The sequence below is a fragment of the Stegodyphus dumicola genome, chromosome 7 (genome assembly GCF_044657685.1).
Source record: "Stegodyphus dumicola isolate Sdum_Otavi_A_Nest chromosome 7, ASM4465768v1".
Taxonomy (NCBI): domain Eukaryota; kingdom Metazoa; phylum Arthropoda; class Arachnida; order Araneae; family Eresidae; genus Stegodyphus; species Stegodyphus dumicola.
The window spans coordinates 43,283,456-43,297,918 of NC_140774.1; positions in this window are offsets into that span (position 1 = coordinate 43,283,456).

Consider the following 14,463-nt stretch of genomic DNA (forward strand, 5'->3'; position numbering starts at 1 on the left):
TTCGGACATCCTTTTCTGGGCCCAGTCTTTAAAGGTACTGCAGATAGTAGCTTGATTTATCCTCCTTCTTGTACGGGCTCGCCCTTCAGTGCTTTCCTCTGGAAGCTTCCGTTTTTCACCAGTTCGGCCACCCTTGAACACCTTCCTTTTCTCCTCTGCTTGTGGTCTTGGCCGTTTGAAGGCAGCTGGTCTTGGCGGAACCGGGAAACTTCTGTCGTGATCCTGCTTGGACCTCGTTGTTGGCCGTTCAAATTTTCCTTGTACTTTTTCCTCCGCCGCTAATGGCCCTTCTGCAGTTCGGCGACTTTTGCTGCGGAGAGTTCTGTCGGATGAGTAGATCTTCCGTTTTAAAGCCGGGTTATAGTTTCCGTCATTTCTCCTGGTCCTCTTCACATACGTCGTCCTTCTCCCTTCTTAATTCTGGGGGTGTTCGTGAACTCTGTTTTCTGGACGGTGGAACGGCTTCTTTTTCTTGTTACCTTCAATTTTTCCGCGGGGAATTTTCTTTTCACTTGCTTCTGTCTCTCATTGGCTTGCCCTTGTACTTGTCGTTTTTCCACCTCTGGAACTTGTACCTGCGGTGTATGCCGTGCCGTGATCCTGCAAAAGATCTGAAAAGATTTGCATTTTATTACGATCGAAGTAGGGCTTGATTTGATCAAATTTTGCGGAACAGGTTTCACCATTTCTGGCTTTTAACACTACAACAGCGTGAGTTATTTTTTCTATAACATATGGTCCTTCAATTCGTGGAAAAAATTTGGCACTTTTATCTTCTGGTGTTGAAGAAAGTGAATGCTTAATTTTTAAAACTTCATCCCCTACTTTATAAGTTACTCCCCGTCGTTTCAAATCATAATATAGCTTCTGTTTTCTTTGTGCTACTTCCGTATTCTTTTTTGCTTCTTTTATTAGTTTTTCTATATCACCCATTTTAAATTTTGGGGCTCTTTGTTGCACATAAAATAATTTATCTAACGGTGTTATAATCTTTCTGCCTAGAAATAACTCAGCAGGAGTTTTGCCCGTTGTATCATGTTTTGCGGTCCTAAGTGCGAAAGCAAATTCATTGACATAGTTATTTCAGCTTTTATGAAAATTTTTAACATAACTACGGATAATTTTCACTATATTTCTGTTGGCCCGTTCCGCTATATTTGATAGCGGCCGATACGGGACCATTTTTAAATGACGTATGCCCAGTTTTTGGCACATGTCTTCAAATATATTACTTACAAATTGAGGACCATTATCCGATATAACTTTTAGGGGCGCCCCGTATTTTAAAATATACTTATTTAAAATAGAATCGGTAACTAATTTCGCGGAGGCTCGTTTTAAGGGAACAATTTCGGTCCATTTACTAAAATGATCAACTATAACAAGGAGATAGCGACTTTTATTTAACTGACTTTTTGGGAAAGGGCCCAGTAAATCGATGCCAATTATTTCATTTGGAAATTCGGATTTAATACTATTTAGAAACCCGGCCGGGCGGAAATTAATATAATTAACGGCTTGACATGTTGGGCAGGACTGGACATACGCCCTTGTTAACTTTTGCAGTTCAGGAAAGTAGACTGCCTCGCGTACGCGTTGGATAGTTTTTCGAATACCAGCATGAGAAGCTAAAGGGCTGTCATGGAGCTCCTGCAGGATATTTAATCTAAGACTAACTGGGATAACAGGTCGAAATTCGTTGTTGGAATTCGTAGTTTTTGTATAGAATAATAGACCATCTATTAGTTCGTAATGGGCCGCCCTATTTCTTATCGCCACAATATCTTGGTGGCTAAAATTTTCAGAATCCTTCAAATACTCATAAATACTTCCAAACTCAGGATCCTTACCCAGTTCGGTTATTACAGTTTCTCGGGAATTTATTGTACATGCTGTCAGCATTGCCATCTTTACGGTATTGCCTTGTTCGTCTATTTTAATCCTTGATAGGGCATCTGCTACGATATTTTCCTTTCCAGGGGTATGCTTGATTACCAGATTATATTCTTGTAGCTTGAGTGCCCATCTTATTAACCTTGGGGATAAGTTTTTCCCTGAGTACAATCTAGTTACTGCCGCATGATCAGAGTACACTGTTATTGGCGCCTTTCCAAAATAGACTCGGAACTTTTGCACTGCTAACAGAACTGCAAGTGCCTCTCTCTCGGTCGCGGAATAGTTTCTTTGTGTTTGATTTAAAGTTCGGCTAAAAAATGCCACGGGCTGCTGATTTTGCGAAAGTACCGCTCCTACCGCATAATCCGAAGCATCCGCTGAAATTTCTAAATTTTCATCCTTTTCAGGAAATTTCAACACAGGGGCTTGCGTTAATGCTTGTTTTAATTTTTCGAAAGCACTATTGGCTTCGGCCGTCCACGAGAATCTAGCCTTTTTCTTTTTTAATTTTAACAATGGCTCAGCGATAGCCGCAAAATCTTTTATAAAGGACCTATAATATGAACAAAGTCCTAGAAAAGAAGAGAGCTTCTTTGCCGTGTTTGGAGTCGGATACTTTTGTACAGCGATTATTTTTGATTCATGTGTCTCGATCCCTTTTTGAGATATTTTGTAACATAAATATTTTAATTCAGGGGCTGCAAATTTGCACTTTTCGACATTAACTTTTAGACCGGCCTCATTTAATAAAGAAAACACCTGCCTTAAATCCTGTACATGTTGGTCGAGCTTATCACTAGTAATAATGATATCGTCTAAATAGATAAATGTGGACTTTCCAAGAACAGGTCTTAACACAATGTCCATGCATCGCTGAAATGTTGCCGGGGCGCCTGAAAGGCCAAACGGCATACGCAAAAATGCATAAGTGCCAGACTTGGTTATAAAAGCAGTCTTAGGCACGTCCTCAGGCCTCACCCCTATTTGAAAATAACCAGTCGTTAAGTCTAAAGTCGTCATAAATTTGGTTGATTTTATGTTCCTTAAAATTTCTTCTATGATCGGTAACGGATATACCGGATATTTCGTTATGGAATTTAATTTACGGTAATCAATAGCGAATCTCCACCTTTTCGGATGCTCCAAAGGATAGTCATTATTTTTCTTACATAAAACCACCGGGCTAGCATAACTACTTGAGATGGGCGTTATGATTTTTTTACGTAGCATATCGGTAATATGCCATTCTATAATTTTTTCCTTATTCTTATCATACCGGTATGGTTTTTGACGAACTGGCAATGCATCTCCGGTGTCAATACTATGGTTAGTAACCTGAGTAAATCCTGGAATATCACTAAATAACGAAGCAAATTCACTTACCACTTGTCGGATTCTATCTTGCTCGTCATTAGGCAGGTGGTCAAGATTTAACCTTGGCGGTTCAGCCTTTTCTACACGCACTGGTTTCATTGTCAGCTTAAGGGACGCTTCATTAAAATCCAGTGTAGCTTTTGCGTCTGAAAGAAAATCTGTTCCTAAGATCAAATGTGCTTGCAGATTCTTTACTATAAAAAACATCACCTTTACTTGTTCGTCCTTGATACGGATATACAAAGGTACTTTACCTACGCACTTACATTTTTCTCCTTGCGCCGCTAACACTGTTGTATTATCCGCATTATATATGCGGTATTTGCGAAAATACTTTCTAAAAAACTCCTCTGCCACACAGGAAACACTGCGCGCCGGTATCCAGGAGTGCGGTGGCTGGGATATTATTCACCAAGACTTCAATCTTCGGAAGAGTCAAATTTTTCACCATTACTGTATTTAACTTGTAGGAAGAGGGATTTTCGTGGCCTTCGGATTTCCGCACCCTCCCGTCAGCAGAAATCCGTTTTAGTTTAACTTATTTTTCCTTTCCGTGCTTTCCTTCTTTTTCCCCTGGCCTTGAGACTTTTTTCCTGGGTTGCTATTGAACTGTCGACGTTCGCCGGCTGTTTTTGAATGCTCGGGTTTCCTTGCCCACTGATTCGCTTTTTCTCCGTAGCCGTATGCTTGAGTTTGCTGTAGTCTTGGCGTACCAAATTGGTTTCGCTGTTGATAATGGCGTCTTCTTTCGACGTCCGCCGTTCTTCTACTTTCAAACTGGATTGCTAGCTCAAATAACTTTTCCAGTGTAGTCGGATTTCTTAATTCAATAAAGTCTTGCACTTGGGGCAGTAACCTCGGCAAAATCACTTGAATTATTTCAGGATCCGGACGGTTTCCATACAAGAGTTTGAAGATGTGAATTTTTCTTAAAATAAAGCTCGAGAGGTTTTCGATTCTTTGTTGATATATACTAAAAAGTTCCGTTTCTAATTTCGCACGATCCCTTACAACAGGGAAGGCTTTTAGTAGGGCAGTCTTGAAATTTTCGTAAGTATAGGTGGGACTTCCTGCTTGACCCAAGTGACTTCTGCCGATACATTTGAACCAGTTAAGCGCTTGGCCCCTCAAAGCGCTGGTAGCTAAGGTAACTTTTTGAAACTCGTGCACGGGGTAGAGCATGAAGTGGTCATCCAATTTTTCCAAAAAGCTGGTTACCGGTGAGTTTCCATTAACCGTTTCTTCTGGTTTCATCGAAGCGCGCATGGTCTGGACGATGTAACCGAATCCTTCCAGGGCGGCAGCTGGCATTTCTGGATTCTGAGCCGTTTCTGCAGGCAGCACAGGTTCTTCTTGAAACTCGGCCATGGTTATTCTTCTTCGTTGGGCGCCACTATCAGGTTCAATGTTCCTTCTAACCTTCTTCAAGAACATACAAGGACCTGACTCGGAACAGAGAGCTTACTAAAGCTATGTTCACTAATTGTGGTAAGTAGACAGGATACAGACGAAGGGTATGCAAAACCCTTTATTTTTCTCTATATACAATAACTTCCGTACTTCGGAATACAATGACCCTCCTCTCGGGTTCTAACGTAAAAGTATAAAAATAAAACTAAACTCTAATTTAACTTTAGAATAATACACGTGGAAGATTGGCCTTATAATAACAGGAAGCGTATGTAGCACAGAGACTGTGAACACTACAATACGTTTTAATTTATCAAGAGGATTAAAACCTCTGGCCTGGAAGGCAAACAGCAACTGCGTAACTTCTAAGGTAAGCGGCCTGCGTTGACTCACTGCTTCCTCTCTTTCGCTTGGCAAAAAGGCCACACTTAAATACTTGGCGTTCGCCAGACAAACTTTGCATAAAAACCTTCACGCTTATAATTCTGGCCGGAAGTAGAAAATAAGAAGTGATAGTAAAGATTTAAAATAAAATAAACGTTAGTAAAACTTAAGATCCTTACAACCTTTTCAGGATCCGTGCGCACACCTTCTGCAGAGATGACATGTCCCAGGTAAGTCACTTCCTTTCGGAACAATTTGCATTTAGCGGGACTCAGCTTCAGATTGGCTTCTTTCAGTTTCTGAAGCACCTTCCTAAGATTTTCTAAATGTTCTTCAAAACTCTTTCCGACGATGATGATGTCGTCCAGGTATATGAGGCAGGCTTCGTAGGAAAGGCCTTTCAAAACAGTTTCCATAAGACGTTCGAATGTTGCCGGCGCATTACACAGTCCAAACGGCATCACCTTGAATTGCCAAAGCCCTTGTCCCGTAGTAAATGCCGTCTTTTCTCGGTCTTCAGGCTGTATTTCTACCTGCCAATACCCACTCTTTAAATCAAGTGTTGAGAACCACTTGCTTCCAGAAAGAGTGTCTACAATGTCGTCAATTCTAGGAAGAGGGTAACTGTCTTTCTTCGTAACCTCATTCAACCGGCGATAGTCGACGCAAAATCTTGTTGAGCCGTCTTTCTTTCTGACTAGGACGATGGGAGATGCCCATGGACTTACTGAAGGCTCGATGACATCACTTTCTTCCATATCTTTTAACAGTGTTCGCACCTCTTCCTGTTTAGCAAACGGTAGACGTCTTGGATGTTGCTTGATCGGGGGATGATCGCCGGTATCTATTCTATGTTGTGTCAAACTAGTTCGACCCACGTCAGAAGACGAGCGTGAGAAAACGACTTGAAGATCTTTAATGACGCGATCGGCAGCATTCCTCTCTTTATCGTTTAATTGCGCATTCTGCAATAACTCTGATGTAATTCTCTCTGAGGACACGGATTCTTGGATGTTACTCTTTCTTTCAACGGTGGTAACTGGAGTACATGCTGCAACCACTTCACCTTTCTTAATAATTCTCCCCTTCTCAGTTACATTGGCGACTCTCACCGGGATAACCGTTCTGGATAGGTCGACGAGTGTTGAGGCTACTAGTATTCCTTTTGGGCTATTACAGTTATTGGGATATTCTATGATGCCGTAGCGGAAATTTCTGTTTTCGGCTATGGATCCAGGAAGTAAAATTTCTGTTCTTGCCGGTATTGTGATATTGTCTTGTGCTATGATTTTATGGACAGATTTAACTTCATCATTGACTCCAAATAACGCTATGTCCTCAAATGTAGAATGCAATTCGTTATTTTTAAAGTCCAAGGAAAAATTGTATTTCCTTAGAAAGTCCAATCCGAGTATGCAAGAATCAGTGATCTCTGCTACATATGCCGTGTGATGGTAAGCGGCACTTCCAAACGTGATGTTAGCATTTACTTTTCCATCGATGTTGATCTTCTCACCGGACACAGTCTGTAGGGTAACGCAGGGCGGCGTCCAGATAAGTTTGCTTCCCAGTTGTTGAGCCAAATCTTTTCGGATGATGGTAACATTGGCTCCTATATCTATCGTCATATTGCAGGAACTCCATTAATATGTCCTATTATGAAAAGTCCATTACTGCCGCCTCTCACTGCAGAAATCTGAAGCGCTTTAAACTGGGGCTTTTCATGATCTGGCAACCTCCGCCCCGCGAGATGGCCACTAATTAGTTTCCCTGATGTTTGTTAGGAGCGGTCTTAGCATCCGTGCCCTGGGGTGTTCTGCAGTTTCGTCGTATGTGTCCTTCAGCACCGCAGTTCCAGCACTTTACGGTCGGTTTCTTGTCACCAATATTCTGTCTCAAGGCGTTCAGTTGTCTAGTTAAATCGTCTAGACGAGCAGTGACTTGATCCCCTGGCTCCTGGACTTGAGCAGCTCTGACTGGATGGCGGTCTCGACGGGTGGCTTGCTGGGCTGCCTCAAATTTCATGGCATACACTAAAGCGCTTTTCAGATCTTTAACATCCGCCATTCGCAGTGCTTTCTGTATTTCAGGGTCCCGGATGCCATCGATGAAATATTGCAGGGACAGGATTTCCCTTGTTTCTGTCGGGCACTCCGAAAAGGCGTGATGTGACAGTCTTTCAACATCCGTGGCGAGCTCCTGAAGCGTTTCGGTGAGCTTCTGTTGACGAGATTTTAATTGGAGCCTGCTGTAGTCTTTTAAACATTTCTCGCCGAAGCGCAGCTCCAAAGCGCCGGATAGAGCTTCGAAATCTAGCCTTTGATTTTCGGGAAGCGTCTGCAGGATATCCGCTGCGTCTGCTCTCAGAGAAGCGGCGAGATGACAGGCCTTAGCTTGGGAATCCCATCCATTCGCATCCGCAACGATAGAAAATTGTGTCCTATACACCTGCCAGAAGGTCTTCCCATCATATGTAGATAGTTTCAGAACGGAACGAGCAGGTATCGATAAAAATTTGAAACCTTCAGAATTGTTTCCTACCGTCGCGATGCACTTCTTTAGGCTGTCAACGTCGTTGGCGACGGCAGCAGAAACCCTATCATCAATTTGTTGTTCGACGGCAGAAACTCTTTCTTCAATTTGTTGTTGGAAGGCCGAAACTCTTCCTTCGACTCGTTGCTCCACAGCCGACACTCTATCTTCTATTTCATCTTTGACAGAAGAAACCTTTTCTTCAATTTGCCCGACTTTATTTTCGACAGCTCCTATTCTGTCTTCCATAGCCTCAAATTTACTTTCTATTACGCAGGTTATTTCTCTTTTCATTTCGTCTTGACCTGCTTCAATCTTTTCTTGTACAGCTTTTATGTCTTCTTTAAAAGTTACTTGACCAGCTTCCAACTTTTCGTGAACGGCTTCCATTTCCTTTTTAACGGATCTTATCTCTGCTTTAACACTTTCATATCTTCTTTAAATGATGCTTGGCCAGCTTTCATCTTTTCTTGGAATGCAGCAAAAGCACTAATGAGCTGTCTCAATTGTTCTTCCATCGCTCTTGTGATTGGCATTCAAATCCCACTTCTGACACCAAAAATGTGTTGCGTGCGTACGGGTTCGTTATGAAATGAATGCACAAGTCCGATGAAAAATGAACAAAAATTTATTATTATCACAACAAAAATGCTTAAATTTTCTCAAATTATCATGCAGTATTACAATATCTCACAGTAGTTATCTTTTAACTACTCAAATGTCCAATAGAACGTAATTCAAAACAGCTAAAGAACGCTAATCCGCGAATTCGCTACAATCAACAAGAGCAGTTTTCTAAACAACAACAAACTAAGCAACTACTGCAAACTGAGATGTTTTCCTCCTTTTATAAGATTTTAAAATCACGCGCTAGAATTTTCCAGTACTTTCTCGAAATCAAAAAGAGATATTTATTTATTTAATCTTGTATTTTCAATTTTCCTGCTTAGCTTTCTTTTAATATTCGTCACGCGCTGCACTGCGCGAGAAATAAAACCATTTAATTTATAATTGAACTAACATTAGCTTTTTAAATACCAAATTCGTAACAATACAATAGGAAACATACATGATTTGTTTGCTATCTATGATATTGTGTCTCTAAAACCATTACCTTGGAAGTTAACAGTCACCATGGAATAACAAAATATTAGCTTAGTAGAAAAGAACGGCAATAAACTTCGGCTCAGGCAAACAGCGTTTGCAGGCCAGGTACCCGCGCGTAAGCGCTACCCTAGTAGAACAAATTAGCCGATTTTCGAACATGTATGCGTTCTAAAGTGAAGCAAATGGCATAATTGAAGAATAAAGTTATATAGCAATTAAGGAATTTCTTATCAGGCACATGAGATATCTAAACATGTGAAGCCGACAGAGACAAAGCACTGGGCCAAATTACCGTTAGCCAGGTGGGGCGAGTAGAGACTGCGGGCAATGAGGATTAAGTGAGAGTGTGAGTTGCGAATGTTAAGTAGAGTAAAAACAATGCCAGTATTACAAAAGTGTCCTCACACTAACATGTACATAAACAGTAGATATCAGAGAACACGTAGATTATACAGCAAAGGATAATACAATACACAGAAAAAGAGCTAAAACATACTACCTGGATTACACAGCATTGCAATAGTATTTACAACTGGCCGCACAACACATTTGGGCAAACATAATTTATACACACATATAACTTATGTTTAACTTTAAAAAAAAATTTTAATTTTTTTGTTGTTGTTTTTCTTTTTCTTATTATTTTTTGGGTATACATATGTATGTTTTTTTTTGGGGGGGGGGAGATCGCAGCAACATTTGATACACAAAATTTGAGCAAAATGGGGTAAGTGCAAAATATTTTGGAACATAAGCATTTTCAGCCGCAATGTCCTGTCTCACTGTAAAACCTCCACACTCGAACTTTATTGTTATTATTATTTCGGATCACATACCTACACGTTACGACGACGGTAACATAAAATAAAATAACTCACAGTTTAGTAATATAAAATTTTAAACTAAACCTTAATGTCTCCAAATGTTTATTTAAAAATTAATGTGATTTTTGACACTAAGACAAAATTTTACTGGTTTTGACAAATCAGGTTTATATATTTTCAGTACATTATCAAAGAGAGGAACTGTAGCTAGATTTTCATATAAGCTTTTCGCATATTTCAGAACAGGATGATCCAAAAAGATATTTGTTGACGCTAAAAACGCGAACAACTTTTGCGCACACTTTTTTACAGAGTTGTATTTATAGGCACTAACTTTCAGAATTCATACTCCTCTTCTCGCTTTTCCTTAAAAAATCGCATTGTTTTTGAGAAACGTACATTATTGAAAGAGAAATGTATTTTTTGAGAAACGTCATTGAAAATATATTTTGAGAAACGTTATTGAAAACGTACAAATTCGCATTATTTTTGAGATTTTATTTTTGATCTGTAAATTAAAATTACGACTATTAATTTTTTTGATCGCACAGAAAGCTTGAAAGACACCACCATAATTTTTAAATTCACTATTCACTTCACTGTTTTCTTGTAAAAAAAATAATTTCTTTGTGTGTAAAAAAGAAAAAAGGATCCAAGACATTTGTCCTCTATTTAATCGAGTTATGCAAAATAAGGTAGCTATAACTCCTCTAATTTCTTTCAACATATTTTTAAGTTTTCCACCATTCAATTCTTGTTTACAGATAAAATGCCCTATAGTTTTTACAGATTTCATCAAGACATCTGATTCAGGTACGGTAACATATGCTGCCAAATTTCTTGGAAAGTGATACAGAGAAATCATAAGAAATCTGTTCAATTATATTTTTGCTTTAGTAAAGAAATAAGCCTATTTTCAGACACCTTTTTAACACTTTGTAAAATTTCTAATACTTTTATTTGTAATCATATATGATAAAAATACAGGTTTGTGGCTAAAAATAAAATTGCGGAGCTGCTGACAACAACGAACTTTAAATGAAAACAGTTAAGGACAAATATAAATTAACTGATTATATAACCATTTTTATATATGTGACTTTTACACTGTCGCTTCTTTCTTCTGTAAAATTCTATTGACGTTCTACCATATACCTTTCAAGGGCGCCCCACGCTTTTTTTAGTCACATAGACCAATGATAGGATTCAGCCAGTTCGCACTGGTTCAATAAAACCGCTTCCGGAACTAGGTTAAGTTCGAAGAACCGGAAGTTAAAACTGAAACTGTAATAGTTATCAAAGCAACTTATCATTAAAGTTTGCGTAAGACTAGTATGTTCTAACCCGGACTAAGAAAGAAAGATTATGCAATAGAATAATACGAATTGAATGAGAAAATAAGTTCTGATGTGATTGCGATTGATCTGCAAATGCCATCATAATTCAGCTCACGGTGTTTTCTGCTTAACAGAATAAAATATGATGCGTTCTGATGCACAAATATCCGTATTCTGTTTAAAAAAAAATGCAAAACAACTAACACTTTTCCTTGTTAGAATTACGTACCAACTCTGAGACATTGATTTCTTGCATGGAAGATCTGCCAACCCTGATTTTTTCAGTTTTTCGGAAAAGCAAGGGCATGAATTTGATAACAGGGGGAAATTTAGCTGCTATTTTACAGGTAGGCAGTTAGAAAACATTAATAAAATTAAGAAATTTAGCGATATATCACTATTTGGTACCTTCCTAAATTTTCAAAATAACGTAGCTTTGAATATTTGAAAAGTGGCTTTGAATATTTGTTCGGTATCTTGGTTAGCCTCTTAGATGCTATGTCATTGAGCTCGGGTCCAGATCCCGAAAAAGACTTAGATGTTTGTAAATGTATAGTGGCATGGAGACACTCAAAATACTGGCGAGCAGATAGTCCTTTCTAGGGTTTGGCTGTAGGGAAAGACCCTCGGATCCGTCCCCCAGGGTATTCTTCATCAAAATTGAGACATGCTTTCCGCTCTTGCATTTGTAAAATCGGTGGCTCCTCGTCGTGCACCCTGGGTAAACCTTCTCATGATTAGAAGGCTAAAGACCGATGGGTAATGGATATTCCAGACGAATGCATTAAGTTCAAAGTGCGTGGCCATTTGAAACAATACCAAGAATAAAGTTGGAGAGTGATCCAGCTGATCAACTGAAGGAACGAAAGATTAGATTGTTTGAATATGGCAAAGCACACAAGAAGGGATGCCTTCGTGAAGGACTCTTGAAGAGAAACTGGCCCTTATTCACGTTACACATGATGAAAAACCACGTAAAGCAGCCATGCAATCAGCTTATTCACCTGACTTAAAACCCGAAAAGAATTACCAGTATTCAGGGATCTTAACCACTTGGCCACATGTGGAGCTCAAAAAATGAAATTATAAAATGATAAATGAAGGCAGAAAAGACGAAAGGTACATATTTTGATTATCAGTGCGTAATAACTTAAAATGAAAGGATGTCAAAGCTGACGGATATTTAATATTTGAATAATTAGAACAGAATATACCAAGAAATTTTGGATATCATATATCGTATTTTCCCCAATATAAGACTCATTGATTCTGGGATCTGACAATTAGAAAAAATAAAGAATTATTCGCTTGATGGACTAATTTTTCTTAACCTGCAGGATTACGATTTAACAGGAAAAAATATTACATAAAGTTATTAAAATCAACGTATATTTAGCAAACAACTCTTTATCAGTGTCAGGTGTACCATTCATTAGCTGGACCTCATCTGTGTAGCGAAGGTCTTGGTATTCTAAAAATGAATCGAATTCCGCACAAACCGCAAAGCAAGCACAAAGAAATATTAATTCTGTTTTATAAAATCCTAAGTTACTGGACTACACAAGGCGTCAAGGTACCTTTAAAATGTCAAAATATCGCAAATACATAACCCAGCTCAATTGCTTTATAACGAACTAACTGGAATAAACGTGAAAATTTGTGTACTTATTTCGATGACCTTGATGATGTATTTGCTACTTTTATTTTATGTTCCAGATATTAAAATATTTTAAATTAATACATTTTTGTTATCCCCGTAATACTGCAATTAGCATTATGCATAAGCAAATTCTATTTCTTTTTTCTTTTTTTTTAATTCTTTTTTCAAAATAGGAAAGTATAGTTAAAATAACCTATGCTAAAAGTAATAGAATTATACACTCTTAAAAAAACAAATCCAAAAAAAAAATTTTTTTTTTGAGACTACATAGTAATCAACGTAGAGTTACGATATCTGTACGCTAAAAATGTAAATTTTCATCATGTATTTTATTAAAAGCTTTTTTATGGAACTGCTGTATTTAATTTAAGTCTTATATCTGCTTTGTGAGATATTTTATAATTTCCAGCATTTAAACACCAGCTTCGATTCCAACTATTCTATGGGCCCCATCTTTACTGGTAAAATTAGTTGAAATGCGTTTCCAGGACAAAGTCCGGAAGACTTCGCATTTCTGGATATCAGATTTTCTCGGATATTAGATCATGAGTTTAATCTAGCAAGATGACATGTAGAAATTACGAAATTAAAAATATGAAATAGTTGTTTATGAAATAATGAAGTACTTATGACCTTAAGGCAATCAAAATTTACACACAAATAGAAACCCCTCGCTATTTATTTGTTTGTTTTATTAAACATTAATTTTAATGTAAGTTGTTTAATTTGGTTCATTTTTTGTGCTAATACTTTCTATAATTCTATAGGTAATATCTTGTTCAGTTCCAAAGTTCCATTGTTCAAGTCATTTAAATGCCGAGTCGAGAATTCCTACTAAATTGTCAGTCGAAACGTTTTCGTTTTCGACAACCTTTCTATCACTTTCTTCATTTTCAGTAGCAATGTTTTCTGGATATAGACCTATATTACAGATTTCGCCATCCGTTATTTGATTGATGACTGGGGCATTGTCATAGCGACGAGAAACTTCTGTTCATCTTCATTTATTACCACTTAACCCCATTTCTTCAAAATTTCATTACTAGGAAAATTTCGCTTTTATATGCGGTATCAGCACGCTTTCAAATTCACGGCAATCATCATAAAGCTTAGCCAAAGAATTTGTCCGGTATAATATTTAGCGTCCGCTATAATACTACTTTTTTTTTTTACTTCCTTGTACGAAGTAAAAATATTATAATCCCAAAATATTTCAGGCATCATTTCAACGAAAATATCCACTTTGAATCCACGAAAATATCCACTTTGCTTTCGAATGCAATTTAACGATATTTTTGCGTGACATCCGTACATAAAAACTGATTAAAGGACTTTCCCCCTCAAAAAAAAAAAAAAAAAAAAAAAAAAAAAAAAAATTATGAAACTGATTTAAAATGTATTCCGAAGAGAAATTTTCGTGGCGTCTGTGCGTACGTACGTATCTCGCATAATTTAAAAACGAGTAGCCTACGAATGTTGAAATTTTGTCTATAGGATTCCTATAGCGTGTAAATGTGCATCTCGTATTTCAGTTGCAATCAGCCGCACATTGTGCCCTTTTTGCTTTAAAAATGATTGAATTGTGTTGTTCTTATCTTCCGGTTAAGGTTTTTATGCCTTTAGTAAATCTGCATGGAATATTTCGAGAATTATTAACAATTTAAAAGGTGTTTAAGTGCCGCTAAGCCTAATTATTTTTGCAATGGCGGCAATGTTTGCTTACATTTGAAACAGCAGAATAGTAGATTTGTTGCCAATCTAGAGAAAGTAAGCTTCGCAATAAGAAAGATAACGCCTTCTTTTATTATTGCGAATTAAATTGTAGGGTTTATATTTATTTTAACTAACATTTATTTTGAGTTTAAACTATCTTTCCTGTCAAGCCTTACTTTCCCCTGGAACTGCCAATGCCAGAATATGTAAATTTTAGTAGAACGCG